The following is an 18,010-nucleotide window of genomic DNA, read 5'->3' as shown; positions in this document are numbered from 1 at the left end:
TTATTATTATCATCATTATTATTATTATAATAAATGGGGTCTCTCTATGTTGCCCAGGCTAAAATACAGTGTCTGTTCAGTGGTACGATTATAGCTCACTGTAGCCTTGAACTTCTTGGCTTCATCAGTCCTCCTACCTCATCCTCCTGAGTAGCTGGGACCATAGTTATGTGTGGTTACATCTAGCTGGATACACAATTATTTATTGATTGATATGTTTGTTTGTCTGTTTATTTCTGAGACAATGTCTTCCTCTGTTGCCAGTACTTGAGTGTAGTGGTGCAATCTTGGCTCCCTGCAACTTCTGCTTCCTGGCCTTAAATGATCCTTTCACCTCAGCCTCCCAAGTAGCTGGAAATACAGACATATACCACCATGCTTAGCTATTTTTCTTTTTAAGGTATGTATGTATGTATGTATGTGTGTATTTTTTAGATGAGGTCTCACTATATTGCCTAGGCTGGTCTGGATCTTCTGGGCTCAAGTAATCTTTCTGCATCAGCCTCCAAAAATGCTAGGATTTTACAGGTGTGAGCTACTGCACCTGGCCTGCACAGTTGTTATAAAAACAAATTAAGCCCCAATTGAGTTGCAAATAATTGACTACCTTTTCATTTTTCTTTTCTTTTTTTTTTTTTAGGAACATTCATGTAGAACATACTGTCAGTAATCAAGATTCTCTTTTGTATTCTGGTTAAACTAGGATTGCTGCTTAATTCACATTATTTTCTGAAATAATTGTTTTATTTATTCCTTTTATGGCTTTATTCAACTAGATACAGAAGTACAAGAATCTCCAAGTCAAATATCAAGGAGAAAAAAGAAAATAAAAGAAAAACAGATTAGGGAAAGTTATTCTGTGAAAAAACAATGTGATGACAGTCACATATATCAACTTAATAAGAATCTTATATGATGCATTTGTGTCAAGGGTTTCCAAGACCACCCCCAGGTTTGGTGATTCACTAGAAGGACTCACGGGACTCAGGAAATAATCATACTTAGATCTTTAATTTATTACGATTAAAGGGTACCGGCAAAGTTAGAGGGAAAAGGTGCATGTGGTCAAGTCTCGAGGAAACCAGGCACAAGTTTCTAGGAGTTCTCTCCTGTGGAATTCCCAGAATCTGCTTAATTCTCCCAGCCTCACATTTTGGCAACACATGTGCAGTGATGTCTACCAGTACCAGAATTTAAGTAGAGACTCAGTACCCAAGTTTTTTAAATGGAGGTTACTCTCCCTCACATGGACCCAAATTCCAGATTCCCAGAAGGAAAGCATCTGTTCAGAATAACCACATTGTTCCTATGAACACTTTTGACACAGTGAGCCATTCTTTGCAAGGAATGGTGGGAACTCTCTCAATTTCAACTTCCCAAACACCTGCATTGCATGCAGGCCTTTCTAAGAATGTCAGTCTTTTGCCTGCTATATGAAATCTTTTCTGCACAAAAGGTTTAGCCCCAACTTAATTTTTGGTCTTGTTTTAAAATTTCATTTTAAAAGCAAATAATATAAGATAAGGTAACTTGGTTCTAGTTTCTGTTGTATAATCCATCCTTAGTTGCAATGCTGGTTACTTTTTTGAGTTTTGATGGCTTAACAGGTATTTCTTTGTAAGTTACCATAGCAGTATTAGGTAATTACAATCTGTCCTGCTTATCTCATTAGCCTTTCAGTAAGATTGTAAAATTAAATAAGCCTAATAATTTCTGAGTTAGAATAAAAATTGCCTTTTATTTTCATTACATGAATAATCTAGTTTTCATCTTGTGCTAAATCCCTGTTTAGAATTGTGAAATAAGATGAAATAATCATTTTATCAATATTTTCTTGCCTGAGCATGCAATTAAATTTATTTGTTTTACATATTTTATATACTTCAACTTGATAAATAATGCCTACATGCTATTACTGTGATCTTTAATGATCTCCTATGTTGGGGCTCACCATGTCTCATGTAAATATGTCATAATAACAGGTTTAGTGAATTTTTTTATTTTTCATTTTAGTTTTCTGGAAATCCTGGGATGCATAGACAATGAGTATCTTTTTAGATCAATAACTTTATTTCTTAGAGCAGTTTTAGGTTAACAGCAAAACTGAGAGGAAGGTACAGGGATTTTCTATGCCTCCCACACATGCGTGGCCCTTCCCATTATTAGTATTTTCCACCAAAGTGGTACATTTTTTACAACTGATGAACCTACATTGAGACATTATAATCAAAGTTCATAGTTGACATCAGGCTTCATTCTTAATATTGTACATTCTTTGAATTTGTACAAATATATAATGATTAATATGAAAACTAATATCCATTAGTTTTTTTTTTTGAGACGGAGTTTCGCTCTTGTTACCCAGGCTGGAGTGCAATGGCGTGATCTCAGCTCACCGCAATCTCCGCCTCCTGGGTTCAGGCAATTCTCCTGCCTCAGCCTCCTGAGTAGCTGGGATTACAGGCACGCGCCACCATGCCCAGCTAATTTTTTTGTATTTTTAGTAGAGACGGGGTTTCACCATGTTGACCAGGATGGTCTCGATCTCTTGACCTCGTGATCCACCCGACTCGGCCTCCAAAAGTGCTGGGATTACAGGCGTGAGCCACCGCGCCTGGCCTCTATTAGTTTAATATGATAGAACAGTTTCGCTGCCCTAAAAATTCTCAATACTCTCCCTGTTAATCTCTCCCTTTCTTCCTAGCAATTCCAACCACTAATCTTTTTTATCTTCATAGTTTTACTTTTTTCAGAAAAGTCATATAGTCGAAATAATAGAGTGGATATATTTTTGAGTAGTTAAAAAGTTAGAGTTCTATGGTAATTGTCGTCATTTAAGATATACTTTGTTCTTTTGTTTTTTTTAATCATAAAATCTGATAACGTGCTTTACATATTTAGAAAACATAATTTGTGTAGATTTTTGCCACATAATGGAAAGGGTTGAGGAAAATGACTCCATGCATTACCACACAGTACACACTGGAGCATCTTGGTTTATGGAGTGGGTTCAGATAGAATCTCTGTTCCTTGGAAGTTAACAAGTTCAAGAGGTTGTACTTTATAAAACTGGAATCACAAAGTCTTCCATACGTACTTTCAGTTAGAAATAAGACCAGGCAGTGAATGCTATAGGTAAATACCCATGCTTCTCACTCATTCTCTTCCTTTGAGGGATGAGGTTGAAAATAGTCTGTATTATGATGACATGACTCACCTATGACTAGATTTTCTGTCATGAGGGATGGCAAGGAAATCACACAATTTTGCTTTATATGAGGTTTAAAAAGAATTTTTTTCTCCTACTAGGGAGAGGGGAAAGAATTGGCACATTCTGGTAGCAAGAGGGCAGTGATAGTTTTCTTTCTATACATTTTTCACATCAGATATACTGCCTGGATGCCTGCCACACCTCCCCAGTGTTTCTTAAGCTTCTCTCTGAATATGAGCTGTGATTCAGAGTGGATAAGCTCTTAAAGGAGTGATCTTTCCAGTGGTTCTTTCTGTGGGAGGTAAAATAGCAGGTGAATTTGGGCCTTGTTATACGTAGAGCTGAGCACATAACTACAACCAAGTAAACCACCCAGCACCTTCCCTAGAAGAGTATTAGCCAGAGTAACACATTGATCTTTCTTGAGCTCTTCTCCACTGGCATCTGGCAAGTTTTTGCAAGGATCATTGGTTCTGGTCTGATTCCTATGTTTTGCTGGTTTCTGGTGATAAGTTGTTTTATCCTAACCTGGACAGTTTTAACTGCAGAGCGAGGGAGGCTGTGTTGTGTTCAACAAAATAAGTGCAGTAGTTCCCCCTTAAATATAGGAGATACATTTCAAGACTCCCAGTAAATGCCTGAAACCACAAATAGTACTGAATCACATACCATTTTTTTCTACACATATATATCTGTGTTAACATTTGATTTATAAATTAGGCACATTAAGAAATTAACAACAACTCATCATAAAATATATTGTTATGGTTCTCACCCTCTTTCCTGTGATGATGTGAAGTGATACAATGCCTATGTAATGAGATGAAGTGAGGTAAATGAGGTAGGCATTGTCATGTAGTGTTAGACCACTATGTGCCCCCTGAATCTAAGAAAAAAGATCACGAGCTATGAGTGACCCTGGATCTTCAGGCCTTAATGATGTTGATGCCTGGCAACAGAAGGAGACCGTGTTGATGACTAATGCGTGAACCGCATATGCAGTGTGGATGTACCAAACAAAGGGATAATTCACATCCTGGTCTGGATGGACGGCTCAATGTTTCATCTCACTTCTCAGAATGGCACACTAAAAATTATGACATGTTTATTTCTGAAGTTTTCCATGTGATATTTTGGGAGTACAGTTGACTATAAGCTCTAACCACAGAAATAAAAACTGCAAATGTAAAATCTGTGTTTAGACATTGACTCATTTCTTGGTGTACAATTCTTAAAATCATTAGAAATTCCAAACTGATGTCTTTTTGTATGCTAATGATTGATGGCTGGAAGCCCCTACATAGTTTCAGGATAACAACTGGTTATTATCTTGAAGACATTGATTAGAGGGTTGAGATCTCCTGTCTCACTCTGCAGACTCTGGGACAAAGAGGAAGCCTGAAGGTTTTCAGTAACCAAGGGCCAGTGATTTACTTAATCAGTGGTGCATAAGTAATAAAGCTTTCATAAAGACCCAAAGGGACTGGGCTTAGAGAGCTTCTAATTTGCTGAATACATTGACGTTCCTGGAGGATGGTGTGTCCTGGGAGGGCATGTATAATCTTCTTCCCACTTCCCCCACACTTTGCACTGTGCATCTCTTCATCTGTACCTTTCATAATGTCATTCATAGCAAAGTGGTAAATGTGTTTCCCTGAGTACTTTGAGCCATTCCAGCAATTCAATTTAACCCAAAGAGGGAGTCCTGGGAACCTCAATTGAACCCCAAATTGAAGCCAGTTGGTCAGAAGTTCTGGAATTTCAGACTTAGGACTGATGTAGGGAGGCAGTCTCATGGGACTGATCCCTTTACCTGTGGAATCTGCTGCTATCTGCAGACAGAGTATGAGAACTGAATTAGAGGATACCCAGCTTGTGTCATCTGCAGAAATGATTGCTTGCTTATTGGTGGGGAAAAACCCTCCCCACCTTTGATCATAGAAGCTTTCTTTATTGATGATAGTTTCTGTGGTGTGAGAGAAGAGAAAATCATGGCAAGTATGTCTTTTCCACACATGTCATGGATAAGGGAACTACTGTATACTCTGTTTTAACTGCCCTTCATATTTTGGTTCAGAAATCATGCTTTTTTGACACTGGTCACTCATCACACTTGTTCTTATAGCAATACCATTTTTAGTCAATCTCTTATGGTTTGTCTAAGATGACTTTTATACTGCAGTTCACTTGTAGATATCAAATTTTGATAAATTTATTCTTTGCATGTAATAAATACAAAGTAAGGGAAGTAAGAGTTCTTACTGTACTAATCACATACCAGTAGGTATAATTTATATTAATTCTAATAAAGTCTTAGGTATGCTCCCACAGGAATGCTTTGTAACAAAGCATCAGTCTTATACTTTAAAGAAAAATGGTCTAAAGCATGCACATAAGTGTGAAAAATTTTTTTTATGAAGGTAGAGTCTTGCTATGTTTTCCAAACTGGTCTCAAACTTCTGGGTTTCTCAAGTGATCCTCCTGCCTCAGTCTCCCAAGTAGTTGAGATTATAGGCATGCATGACTGTGCCTTCTTATGTTTTTAATATTCTATATATTTATTATTGATTTACAATGCATTTTATCTTTTCCTTTAATAGATCCTGGGAGTTCTGATGAATCTGCAGTCAGGTAGGATTTTACAGATTTAAAACATTACATTAACTAAGGAAAATATAGATGGAAGAAACTACTATCTGTTGAGTGTTGTATTCTGGGCTAACCACCCTATTATGTGCTATGCATTTATCTCATAAAGCCATCACAACATCTGTGTTCTTATAACCTACTGTTTATTAAATAGGCAACTGTGGTTTAGAGAGGTTGATTAATTGGCTCATGACCCCATAGTTAACAAAGTAGCTGATTCACAGTTAAACCATCAGCCTTCCTGGCTTTCAAATCTTTCTTTTGCTCCTCAGCATAGATGGATAAAGATCTTTGCAGCAATTGGATCAAGATATATGTTAGAATCAGATTAATGAATACAGTCAACTCTAGTTATATGTTAACTCTCATTTAAGGTTATTGTTAGAAATGAGGTTGGTCTAACAGTTTGTCCTAATAAATTTGACAATTTCCATGGTAACCAATATCTTATCTTTACCATCAAAGGCTTTAGGACAGTGTAAAGGTTTGGCCATAGGATTGTAAATTTTACAAAACCAAGATTAGACAAGTCTTAGAGAGAAATTACTTCACTTCCAAGTTGGTTTTCCCTTTAGGCTAGTGTTTCTGCCTACTTCCACAGTATTTTTCTTTAGTCTTTTTTTCTTTTTCCATGACATTTCCATCACCTTCTCTTGATATTTTAAAGTGTTCTCTGCTTTCTGTGTTTCTTTTGTTCTATTATTTTTTCAAATTCTGCTGGCTATGTATCCCCAATTCTCCTACAGACAATCAAAAGCATGCAGAATTTCAGAGTTTTAAGGAATCATAGGACTAATTAAAATAACTTCTAGTACTTCAACGTGTGTTAAACATTCTGGTCAAGTGTTTTTCTAGATAGAGAACCTGAGACTCAAATAGATTAGGATAGTTTTCTTTTTGGACATATGAAGTGGCAGAAATGAGATTTAAATGAATTTTAAAGCCCAGTACTCACCCTTCTTTTTTTGTTTTATGGGATTTTTTTGTTGTTGACAGAGTCTTGCTCTCTCGCCCAGGCTTGAGTGCAATGGCACAGTCTAGGCTCACTGCAACCTCTGCTGCCTGAGTTCTAGTGATTCTCCTGCCTCAGCCTCCCAAATAGCTGGAATTACAGCCATGCCATGGTGGCTAACACCTGTAATCCCAGCACTTTGGGAGGCTGAGGCAGGTGGATAATGGGGTCAAGAGATCCAGATCATCCTGGGCAAAATAGTGAAAATTAGTCTACTAGAAATACAAAACAAATTAACTGGGCATGGTGACAGGCACCTGTAGTCTGAGCTACTTGAGAGGCTGAGGCAGGAGAATTGCTTGAACATGGGAAGCAGATGTTGCAGTGAGTTGAGATCATACCATTGCACTCTAGCCTGGTGACACAGCAAGACTCTGTCTGAGATGGTGATGATGATGATGATGATGATGATACAAAGGGGGAGTCAGTCTGGTGCACCCAGTGGATAGAATGAGAATGAAATTGACTGTTAAACCCAATGGCAGTGGCTAAGAATGGAATGAGCAGGGGAAGGCCAAGTTTGAAGAGAAAAAACTTTGTTGGATAGGAATACAAATTCTTCAGAAAGAGATCATAATATTAAGTTTCATAAAGATAAATTACAAAGATGAAGAACACTAGATGTTGGGAATTTGCAAAGGCACATTAAAATAGAGGGTTCAAGGGAGCTTTAAACATGTTGCTGCTTTTTTTTTTTTTTTTTATCAATAACTGACAAGATTTTTACTGAAAGATGCTAAAACATTTTGAGACACCAGGAAGAGTCTCTACAGCAGATAGAAATGTGGTATCATGTGCTTCCATTCTGACTTACAGAGGGGTGGCTTAGAGCTTCTTGAGTACGAGGGGCTGGAGATCGCTGAACTACATAGATCTGTAGCCCAGGGCAGGTGCCTCCTCACCTCTGCTTCTTTTTATAATTTACTGCCGGCCTTCCAATGTTCATGTAGGCTGTCAGGGGCATGATTGACTGGCCAATCAGTCATGAAGTTCAGTTGGGTAATTGGAGGTGTGTCTATGCTAGGGGCAGTTGATGGAGACTCCAGTCAGCTTGTTATTCAGGAGCAGGGATGTAGAGAGCCACTCCTGGTCATTTGAGGACATCCTTTCAGGAATCTGTGCTTTCATAGATTGAAGATTTGAAGATCGGAGACTGCCATGGAGCCCTACACAAGTGGAATCTGGAAGCCCATAGGAAGAAAGATATTTAGACAGTACTTAAGGAAATAGAGGTACAACTGCCAGGACCCTGTTTTTCCAGGAGTCTCTCTTCTTGGATATCTGAGTGCCTATGAAGGTTTTTTTTTGAGAGAGAGGGTCTCACTCTGTCACCCAGGCTGGAGTGCAGTGGCATGATCTCGGCTCACCACAACCTCTGCCTCCAGGGTTCAAGTGTAATAGCCTCCCTAGTAGCTGAAATTACAGGTGTTTGCCACCACACCTGGCTAATGTTTGCATTTTTAGTGGATACGGGGTTTCACCATGTTGGCCAGGCTGGTCTTGAGCTTCTGACCTCAAGTGATCTGCTCCCCTCGGTCTCCAAAAGAGCTGGGATTTTAGGCATGAGCCTCCATGCCCAACTCTACTTGTGAAGGATTTAATGGCTTCCTAGTTAATGTGGACCTGAAAAAGGTAGGACATATAGAGTGAGTATAATTGAATTTTTATTAATGTGTTAATCTTTCTGGGAAGAGTATTCTCAAAGAGAACATACATCTTTGTTATTAGACTTTTGTGCACTTCGCATTCACACATTTCAAATATTGCAGGTGATTCCCTGTACTGTTTTGGGACAATGGAAAGCAATGGGACGTTCTTAAGTGGTTTCTATGCTGAGTAATCAAGACTGCCAATTTGAAGTGACACAGATTAGTCTTTTAACCAGAGATAGATAGATAATGGACAAAAAAGAGTGGATCTTTCTACCTTGTTTTAGGTTATCAGGTTTCTTCCAGTTTAGGTCACAAAAGTTATGTCATTTATTAGTTGAATTTTAAGTACAACTTCAGGATAGATAATTGTCAGGGTAAATTATCATCAGGTTCTGGTATATATTGGCTGTCAATATTTGTTATGGAGCTCAAGGTCAGTTTTCATTGACTATTGTATATATTTAGATAGGTAGAGTGCAAAAATAGCTAACCAAAATCTATTTTTAGAACAGAGGCCATGTTTTAATTATATCAAGAAACATATTATTTAATGTACAGATAGCTCACCTTTTCCCAGATTGTGTTTTTGTTCTTTGGAGGGAGAAGCTGAATATAAGCTGGCAGTTAAAAAATCCTTAAAGAAATCAACTTGCTCATTTTCACTGTATATTTTTGCTCTAAAGCATTTTCCACAAACTGTGTTGATTCATGCCCTAAGCCAGATGATGACGACTTGACTGTTACCACCAAGGTAAAGTGGCCTCTTGTAAAATTAATTTTCTCACTCAGTCAAGTTTTGCATATTATTTACTTTTAAAATTTTGCAGTGGTTTATCTTTTTTTATGTTGGTAATAAAAAGTTGATCAGAGAAAAGCATAGACATGGCTAGCTGATTAATAAAATTTGTTTAACCTTGTTAAATAACAAAAGATTGATTAAGTACTGTGACAGGGTGGGAGCTGAAAGAAAATGAACTGGAAAATACATAGTTACAGGAAAATCACATTAGAAAATGCTTTTTCCAATAAAGGAAATATAAAATTCGGTTAAGGTTTATTTGGATAAACATTACTATTGGCTTTTAAATCATACTAGTGTTACTTTCATAATATTTATGCCTGTATAAATCTTCAGTGAATCAAATTACTTGTCATTATGGAATCTCCCTGGTACTTTTCATTGGCAAAACTGTACAGCACATAGCATATACCTTTTTCTGGACACTTATTATTTTGGTATCATATATTTTTTAGGAGAGATTTTTTTTCTACTTCTATTATTACTTCTGTAGTGAGACTAAAATAATATTAAAATTTTGAGAAAACTAGCTAAGTATGGTGGTGTATGCCTGTAGTCCCAGCTACTTGGGAGTTTGAGGCAGGAGGATTGCTTGAGCCTAGGAGTTTGAGAACAGCCTGGGCAACATAACCAGATTGTATCTGCTTTAAAAATATAAATCGTAGAATTAAATTTATGTTACCAAAATTTGTATTACAAATGGATTTTTGTGTGTTAAGTTTTCCATAAAGGGTATATTTAAAACACTTCATCTACTGAATAACATGTATTTTACTGCAAATAACCAGTTATATAAGCAGACTCTTAATACCAATATGGTAAGACTTTAACACCATAATTTTGTCATTGTAGTTTATTTAAAATATCCACTGAAAGTCTTTATATTATATTCAGAAATTTAAAATTTTAGAATTTTTATATTTAGTTGTTTATGTAACCACTTGAAGTTCCTGCATCCTACGAGCTAGTGGAGGTCATAGACACATTTGTGTGTATTCTGGAATACCTGGAATACAGTCTTCCATGTAAGAAGCATTATAATTGTTGCTTTTTTGAGATGGAGTTTCACCCTGTCACCCAGGCTGGAGTGCAGTGGTGGGATCTTGGCTCACTGCAGTCTCCACTTCCTGGGTGCAGGTGATCCTCCCACCTCAGCCTTCCAAGTAGCTGGGACTGTAGGCCTTTGTCACCATGCTTGGCTGAGTTTTGTATTTTTTGTAGAGATGGATTTTGCCTGGTTGCCCAGGCTGGCCTTTAACTGTTGGACTCACATGATATGCCCACCTCAGCCTCTCAGAGTGCTGGGGTTACAGGCATGAATTGCCACATTCAGCCTTAATAGTTGTTTAATCTGAATAGATGAATTTTTATATAATGAAATGTTATAAGCAATATACATAATGTATCTATTGATTAAATACTGCAGTTAAAAATATTGCTTACATTTATATTATTTTTTAATGTTTAAGGATGTATAAGTTTTGATGTGTTATTTTGAGAAATTAGGCCATAAATAAAAAGGAAATAAATTAGAAATAGGTCATTAATAGCAAGGAGGGTTACAATATATTTTCTAGTATAATTCAACTGGAATCTTAGATTATGATTTTAGACTAAAATTTCTTAAACATTTTATTAGCCCCAACTCATGCTCCAATAAATACATCTTTATAAGCCATGCATTACTCTTTAGAATTCTGGTGACCAATTCTTCCTCTAGGTGGAAAGTTGACAGAAAGTTCTAGTTTTCCCTCTCTATAATAATAACAGTCTTTCAGGTAATGGTAGATGACCATGTCTAGCTAATTGAATGTTTTATAGTAATAAATTAAACTCTGTATCACAGAAATATTTTTAAAAAACTAATTGTAGCATAAGTATTAACCTGTATTGTTAGGGCTATAAAGGAACAAAAGGCATGGTTCACCACAGTCTCCACCTCCCAGGCTCAAGTAATCCTCCAGCATCAGCCTCCCAAGTAGCTAGGACTACAGGCACACACCACAATGACTAACTCATTTTGGCATTTTTTTTTTTTTTGTAGAGATAGGTTCTCATTATGTTGCCCAAGCCCATCTTGAACTCCAAGCTCAAGCAATCCACCTACCTTGGTTTTGCAAAGGGCTAGGATTATAAGAGTGAGCCACCAAGCTTGGGTAAACTGAGATTTATTTAAGTAAACTGATTAGTGCTGGATTGTGGTGGTGCACATTGGTTATCTCAACACTTTGGGAGGCAGAAGTGAAAGGATTACTTAAGACCAGAAGTTTGGTCCGGGCATGGTGGCTCATGCCTGTAATCCCAGCACTTTGGGAGGCTGAGGTGGGTGGATCATGAGGTCAAGAGATTGAGACCATCCTGGCCAACATGGTGAAACCCCGTCTCTACTAAAATACAAAAAAAAAAAAAAAAAAAAAAAATCAGCTGGGTGTGGTGGAATATGCCTGTAATCCCAGCTACTCAGGAGGCTGAGGCTGGAGAATTGCTTGAACCCAGGAGGCAGAGGTTGCAGTGAGCAGAGATTATGCCACTGCATTCCAGCCTGGTGCCTGGTGCCTGGTGACAGAGCAAGACTGTCTCAAAAAAAAAAAAAAAAAAAAAACCAAAAAAAAGACTACAACACCAGGAATTTGAGACTAGCCTGGGCAATATAGTGAGACTTTGTCTCTACAAAAATAACAATAAAAATGTAGCCTAGCATGATGGTACACAGCTGTAGTTTCAGCTACTCAGGAAGTTGAGATGGGACGATTGCTTCAGGTCGGGAGGCTGAGATTGAAGTGAGCCATAATCATGCCACTACATTCCAGCCCTCGGTGACAGAGACCCTGTTTAAAAAAAAAGAAAAAAAATTGATAAGAAAGTCTTTATGAAACTCATTAAAATTTTTTAAATGGAAACTCATGCTTGATATTACCTCAGCAGTGTGTCCTTCAGAAACTGTCAGAGCCTTTACCTGGACCTTAAAATGGAAAAACAAAACAAAAAACACAGCATAGTCAATGTAAAAGAAAGTAAGAATACTATTTGATTTAAAAAGTCATTTGATGTGAATTTTTTTTTAAAAAAAATAAGAGCACACTAATATATTCAAATAGCTAAAGAAAATGTTCTAGGGAGCCACAGTGGCTCCGGCCAGTTGTCCTGGTGCTTGAGGAGGTGAGGCTATGCGTTCAAGGCCAACCTGGGCAATATGAGAACCTCTCATTCAATAAAGAAAAAAAAAAAAAAAAAGAAAATGTTCTATTAAATGTATAATAAGTAAAGGAGAAGTAAAATGGTGATAAGTTTTATATCTAATCAGGGGTCAGCAGTTGAGTCTATCGAGAGTACCACTAAAGGAGCTGAATTATTAGTTCCCATTTTAAGATACTCTAAGATCTGAGGAAAATCAGGAAAGAGGGAAGAGGAAATGAATAAAAGAGAGAAAGAATGAGGAGGGCAGAGTGTACATGGAATAAATGAAGAAACAGTATGTGGGTGTATGTAAAGGAGGGTAGTAAAGTCAAACTGATTTATAGAAGAAGGAAGAGCAGAGTGATAGAAATAGGAAAGAAGCCAATGTCAGCTTCCAGCACCAAAATATGTCAGAGAATTAAAGTAACATCTTTCTGCTCTTGCTGTCATTCTCACTATTGGAGAGGCATTAAGGATTGAGGTACCTCACCACGCAGATCTGTGTTTTATCTACCATAGATGAATATCACCAGATGGTCAGCCATGTATGGCCATAATTTAGTTTTATAGAAAATGTTATAACTTCATCGGATAGTATCCTATAGGTCACATTAACATAATTGAATAGTGTCATGTGATTTATGGAGAGGAAGTCAGAGAAGGTATAGCCTGATTAAAAGTGTATTAGAAACATTATGGCTTATAATGCAGAATTAAATTCAAGGACTTAATAGAGAAGAAATTGAGGCTAAGTTCCAGATGGGCAATTAAGGTAAACAAATGTGGAAGCACATTAGTGTAGAACAGGGCATCCAAATTTTCATGAATTAGTTGAGGAGCTTCTGGAAAATGGACATTCTCATTCAGCACATGTGGGATTCTGCCCTTCTCAGGAGTACTCAGGTGGTGTTGGTGCTGTTCCTTGGACAAAGCTCTGAATAACAAGGAAATAGCCTTCTTTTAGAGAAATCTGGAAAAGAAACCATTGGACAGCAATTTTAAAAAATAACAGAATCAAGGAAAGGCATTAATCTCCTTTTATTTCTGAAGCAGGATTCTAGCCACAGTGGAAGCAGAATGAGATGAAAACAGAAATTGCTGGTGTATACTACTGCTGAATACAGATGAAAAAAGTGGTTGCAGTTATCCATAAAAAGCAGTTAGGAAGAGAAGCATCGGGATGACAGATCTAAAGATTACTTTTGCAAAGGAAAAGGGATTGTGAAAGGGCAAGGAAGGAGGAAGAAAAGAAAGTTTGTTGGGGGACTTTGGCGTCAAAACCAAGGAAGCTTGAGACACCTCACTTCCAGTTCCTTGGACATATACCCAGTCTAGCAAAAACAGTTATTGCTGTGGAGAGTACTGGAGGCAGGAGGGAGTGCTAGAATTGGGGTAAACCACAACAGCTAATTTCTCTTCATAATTGTCAGGCCTCAGAGCAAGAACTTTCATTGACATGAGTGAATAAGATGTGATTAAGTTGTATTTTGGCTAATTTTTTGGGGGGTCAGCCAGTTCTTTGATATGATAGCTGTTTTATAGAAGTCATTTACATAGTAAAATATATATGATTTATTATTTATTTCCTTTAAAACTCAAGCAGCCTACCACTGAAATGGAAGATCCTGTTGTGAGAGAAGCAGTACAAAGAAAGAATGTACAGATATCGATAGCAGGTACATTTCCAATACAAAGAGAATGCTGAAAATAAGTATGTTAAATGACTGGAAGTCATCACATTCTTCTTACCTCTAATTCTTTTTGTTCTAAATTGAATGAAAGGCATTGGCATAAATGTTATTGTTGATATCCATATTTCAATAAAAATCAATTTAGAAGAAAGCAAAATTTGAAAAATAGGAGTTTTAACTCAGATGTTTCTATTTTAATATTTTGAATAGCATAACATTTCCAATATGGAATTGTTATACTTGTCAGGGATTCAAAGTAGTGAATTTTGAGACTCTGAGATATTTCCAGTGTCTTATGTGCTAGTTGGAGTTCTGGTGTTTACCTAAAGGAATGCTTTACTTAGATGTCAGTTTCTGTCTTAATGTTAGAGATTTCCTGTTGATCTGAAGCCAATGAGATGTTCTAATGAGCACAGTGTGTATGCATGTGTGTGTATGGGCGTGTTTGTGGCATCTTTGATTATTAAAAACTAGGAAAGTAATCATTCATTCATAACTGGAGGACAGTCTTTTAAAATGGTGGTTTTGAGACTTTTTGGTATAAAAGTTTAAAAAAAAAAATTGCATAGAGGCGACCAACGTCATGAACATCATTGAGGCTACCAACATCACTGGCTGTTTTCCATTTCAATACCCTTTTGAAATTCTTAACTATATTGTGATGCTCAGAAATAATATGCAGAATTTTTATTTGTGTCCTAAAATGGAAGGTGAGTGGTTCTACACTTTAGATATCTTTCTGCAACTTTCTTTTGTGTACTTTGTATTCTATTTTCCAGATGTATCCATATTGATACGATTAGCTCTGGTTTAATTCATTTTATACTTTTCACTGTATTCCTTTATACCACTCCAGCATATTTAATTAGACTCTCCTGTTCCTGATAAATGAAGAAAGAAAAAAAAGATAAAGAAAAATAGTCTGGGCATGGTGGCTCACACCTGTGATCCCAGAACTTTCGAAGGCTGAGGCAGATGGATCATGAAGTTGGGAGATTGAGACGATCCTGGCCAACATGGTGAAACCCCATCTCTATTAAAATATAAAAAATTAGCTGGGCATGGTTGTGCGTGTCTGTAGTCTCAGCTATATGGGAGGCTGAGACACAGAAATCACTTGAACCTGGGAGGCAAAGGTTGCAGTGAGCAAGACTCTGTCTCAAACAAAAAATGAAAAGGAAAAATAATGTCAGATTAAAAGGGGCTTTTGTTTAATTAGTTTGTATCTGTGAATATTTACTATATGAGAGTTTAAGGCTGAGAAGTGCAGAATGCAAGCATGCACCACCATATTTTACAAATGCCCTTAGAATTATGACTCATGAGCCTTTAGCCTATGAAGTTATGACAATTCATTTCTCTAAAGAAGTTTACTGTTCTCTTAAAAAAAAAAAAGACTGAAAATACCAAATGACATTGTCTTATTTGACCTCTTGGACATCCTTGAATGAAACTGCAACTTATGTCAAAATTCAGAACCAAAGTTTTGAACAATATATATAATTTGTGAATGTCTCATGATCATGAGCCCTTGATGATGAAATGGTCTTTCAAATTTTACTTTTGCATTTTTTGCTCTTTTTCTTGACTTGTGTTACAAAACCTTAAGTTCAACAGTTTGTTTCTACAGAAACCAGGAATACAATTTTTTAATATATTTCTGTCCTGTCTCATGGCACTGAGAATGCTTCAGATCTACTGTGGACCTAGACTTATTTTTACATGGGAACAATAGGTTTGTTTCTTTGTTGTTCTTGTTGTTGAGACAGAGTCTTGTTCTGTGATGTGGTTCAGAGTGGATAAGCTCTTAAAGTAGTAATCTTTCCAGTGGTTCTTTCTGTGGGAGGTAAAATGACAGGTTAATTTGGGCCTTGTTATATGTAGGGCAGAGCACATAGCTACAACTAAGTAAAACACCCAGCACCTTCCCTAAGAGTATTGGACAGAGTAACACATTAATATCTCTTGAGCTCTTCTCCACTGGCAGCTGGAAAGTTTTTTCAAGAATCCCTGTTTCTGAATGTGGTCTCTTAAAATATATGGTATGGTTCTCACCCTCTTTCCTGTGATGATGTGAAGTGATACAATGCCTATGTAATGAGATGAAGTGAGGTGAATGATGTAAGTATTGTCATGTAGTGTTAGGCCACTATTCACCCCCTGACTCTAAGTCAGAAAAAAGATTACCAGCTTTGAATGTTTCTAGACCTTCAGGCCTTAATGATATTGATGGCTGGATGTATGAGGAGACCATATTGATGACTAATGGCTGGACAGCACATGCAGCGTGAATGCACTGGACAAAGGAATGATTCACATCCTGGGATGGATAGAGGGCAAGAGCTCAAGATTTTATTGTGCTTCTCAGACTGGCACACTAACACTTATGACTTGTTTATTTCTGGAGTTTTCAATGTAATATGTTTGGAATACAGTTAACTGCTAGTAGCTGTAACCACATAATTCAAAACTGCAGATGTAAAACCTGTGTTTGGACTTTGACTCATTTCTTGGTGTACAATTCTTAAACTCCTTAGAATTTCCAAAGTGATGTCTTTTGGCATGCTAATGATCAATGGCTGGAAGCTCCTAGGTAGATTCAGGATGGGAACTGGTCACCATCCTGAAGATATGACTGATTAGAGGGTTGAGATCTTCTGTCTCACTCTGCAAACTCTGGGGAGGAGAGAAGGGCTGAAGGTTGTCAGTCATAAACAGCCAGTGATTAATTAGTGATGCCTATGTATTGAAGCTTTCATACAGACCCAAAGGTACCAGGCTTGGAGAGTTTCCAGATCACTGAATACATGGAGGTTCCTGGAGGGTAGTGTGTCCTGAGAGGGCATGGAATCTTTGTGCCACTAGCCCCATACTTTGCACTATGCATCTCTTCATCTGCACCTTTTGTAATGTCATTCATAGTATGCTGGTAAGTGTGTTTCTCTGAGTACTTTGAGCCATTCCAGCAATTCAATTTAACCCAAAGAAGGAGTCCTGGGAATCCCAATTTGAAACCAATTGGTCAGAAGTTCTGGAGTTTCAGACTTAGGACTGATGTAGGGAGGCAGTCTCATGGGACTGAGCCCTTTACCTGTGGAATCTGATGCTATCTGTAGACAGTGTGAGAACTGAATTAGATGACACCCAGTTTGTGTCATCTGCAGAAGTGATTGCTTGCTTGTTGGTGGGTAAAACCTTTCCACACATTTGGTTACAGAAGCCTTCTTTGTTGATGATTATTGCAGTGGTGTGAGAGCAGAGAAAAACATGGCAAGTGTGTCTTTTCCACACATATAGTGGATAAGGGGTACTACTGTTTACTGTTTTAACTGCCTCCCTCATATTTTGGTCCAGAAATCATGCTGTTTGACACTGGTAACTCGTTCCATCTGTTCTGCTAACAATACCATTTTTAGCCAATTTCATAGGGTTTGGATAGGATGACTTGTATACTGCAGTTCACTTGTAGATATCAAATTTTGATAAATTTATCCTTCTTTGCATTTAATAAATACAAAATAAGGGAAGTAAGAGTTCTTACTGCATTAATTACATGCCAATAGGTATAATTTATATTAACTCTAATAAGGTCCCAGGTATGCTCTCAAATTAATGCTTTGTAACAAAGCATCAGTCCTATACTTTAAAGAAAAATGATCTAAATCATGTACACAACTGTGCATCCTTTTTATTTTTTTTTCTGATGGTAGAGTCTTGCAATGTTTCCTAAAGCCTCAAACTTCTTGGTTTCTCAAGTGATTCTCCTTCCTCAGTCTCCCAAATAGTTGAAATTATAGGCATGCATCACTGTACTTTCTT

At 37.3% G+C, this 18,010-nt stretch overlaps 1 protein-coding gene across 6 annotated transcripts in view; it reads right to left on the bottom strand.

Moving 5' to 3' along the window:
• Positions 1-2,047: 2,047 nt before the first annotated feature.
• Positions 2,048-18,010, bottom strand: part of LOC105734459 (multidrug resistance-associated protein 1-like) — a 75,110-nt gene continuing 59,147 nt past the window's right edge. For 5 of the 6 annotated variants that reach the window (XR_001111520.3, XR_001111519.3, XR_010336671.1 and 2 more), the window contains 2 exons: positions 12,241-12,285; positions 2,048-12,151 (listed from right to left, as the gene is read on the bottom strand). The gene's annotated coding sequence lies outside the window, so the exon portion shown is untranslated. Of the gene's footprint in view, positions 12,152-12,240; positions 16,029-18,010 lie in introns of all 6 variants that reach the window. The other variant, XM_064360863.1, reaches the window with a different exon arrangement.

The sequence above is a fragment of the Aotus nancymaae genome, unplaced genomic scaffold (assembly GCF_030222135.1).
Source record: "Aotus nancymaae isolate 86718 unplaced genomic scaffold, 86718_ANA_hifiasm-v0.15.2.pri h1tg000040l, whole genome shotgun sequence".
Taxonomy (NCBI): Eukaryota; Metazoa; Chordata; class Mammalia; order Primates; family Aotidae; genus Aotus; species Aotus nancymaae.
Note: the sequence above shows the minus strand (reverse complement) of the source record. Positions and strands in the feature narration are given on the sequence as shown.